The following is a 1,898-nucleotide window of genomic DNA, read 5'->3' on the forward strand; positions in this document are numbered from 1 at the left end:
ACGAAAAAATGCTCGAACGGTAGTTGTACCGATTCAGAGCGGCCTCGCTCTGATACCAATTGTAGGATCGAGAAGCGCTAGAGGAGGGGTGAATAGCACTCGTGGCTTTTTCACTCGTTTTGACAGTTCGAGTAAAAACACAGCGGAAATAAGAAATAAAGTGGAAGAAAAACAAGCGCTAACACTTTTCGTTTACTTGGTTCAGAGCCTGTGACGACTTCTACTCCAAGGCCCATACTCGTTGAGTTTTTACTTTGAGCAATTCACTATCAATCCAGAAATTACAAGTACAATAATTGAAAGTATACCGACAACTACGAATAAGGAATTTCGGGCTTCCGGTTGTCGGAGTTGTGTTACAGCTTCGTCGGATCGTTTGTTGAGCAGCGCGCAGTAGAAAGATTGCGAAGAAGAAGTGTATTTCAGCACCTGCTTGAGACTGGCTTAAATAGCCTGCTGAAGGTGCCTTTAGCCTCCATGGAAGGCGCCTGCAGTAGGGATTTTTATCCCTTCCGTGTCGGAGACGATATCTTTCGAAGCCCGTGCTGTTTATCCATCCATGGAAGGCACTTTCCCTCTATCATCCAAGACACCTTCAAGCTCCTTCAAAGCGCCTTGTGCCTTGCTTCTTAGGTAGCTACATCAAGGATGCCCGAGGCGTCTCCAATAGCCCCGGAGGTGCCTCAGACATTGTTCATCTGAGCTTTTTAAGTTCTTTCTACTCCCTGCAAGATACGTTAGTTCAAAATACCAAACATATCATGCAAAACAAAGTTAGGACAATAAAATATAAATAAATATAAGTGATTGATAGTCTTTAGACTGTTCGGTTTTGACTTTGAGTTTCGCTGAAACTCTAGGTCGAACCGACGCCTACTGTTCTTTCTTCGGGGAGCGCGGCCTCACCTACTCCTCTCAGGAGAGTTTACCTTTTGCCAGATCGGTCCTCTATACCGATTGGACTTTTGCTTAGCGTTCGAGTCTTTAGGACTTTTCTGCTGGACGTCCGATCCCCGACCCGTCTAGACTTCGACCTGGTTCACGACCACCAAGATTTTCACCTAGAGTCCCCAACTCTAGGATTCGCCCAAAGTGCTCGACCCACCAAGACTTCGCATTGTCTAACCGCAGTTAGGACTTTCCATCACCTAGGGTTACCTCCCCCTAGGACCTAGGGTTACCTCTCCCTAGAGTTTTCCACCTGCCTAGAATACACTAGGACTTTTGTCTAATAACACTTAGAACTTTCCTGCAAGCTCATTCACACTTGTTAGATAACAAGACATCTTAACTTTGGACATTTTGCCATAATCAAAACTTAGGTTTGATCGTCTGGTGCTTCCTGCACCAACATATAATTTCGAGCGAAATAAACAGACCGAATATTTGTATAATAAATCCTTAGGCTGAATAATAAATCTATCAGATTTGTGATGCCAAACAAAATAAACATACTAAATATGTATAGATATTTCATGATGATTTTTTAGATTTGAATGATAACTTGCTTGAGTCCAAATGAAATAAATATCTTAGATATTTGTGAATATTTTATAATGAATCCCCAAACCGAATGATAAACTAGCTAAATTTGTGATGCCGAGCAAAACATCTGATTTTCGATTTAGTTTACAATCTCCGGTCACCCCTTAATGTCGCCTCTCTGGTCACCCCTTAAGGTCGTTGATCGACTATTAATGGTTTAAAGTCTCCGGCTGTCTGTGCGATCGATCGACTGTATAGTTTAAAGTCTTTGGCCGTCTCTGCGACCAGTCGACTGTTGATGGTTTAAAGTCTCCGGCCGTCTGTGCGATCGGTCGACTATTAATGGTTTAAAGTCTCCGACCGTTTGTGTGACCGGTCGACTGTTGATGGTTTAAAGTCTCCGGCCGTCTATG

This window comes from Zingiber officinale, chromosome 9B, assembly GCF_018446385.1.
Source record: "Zingiber officinale cultivar Zhangliang chromosome 9B, Zo_v1.1, whole genome shotgun sequence".
NCBI lineage: Eukaryota > Viridiplantae > Streptophyta > Magnoliopsida > Zingiberales > Zingiberaceae > Zingiber > Zingiber officinale.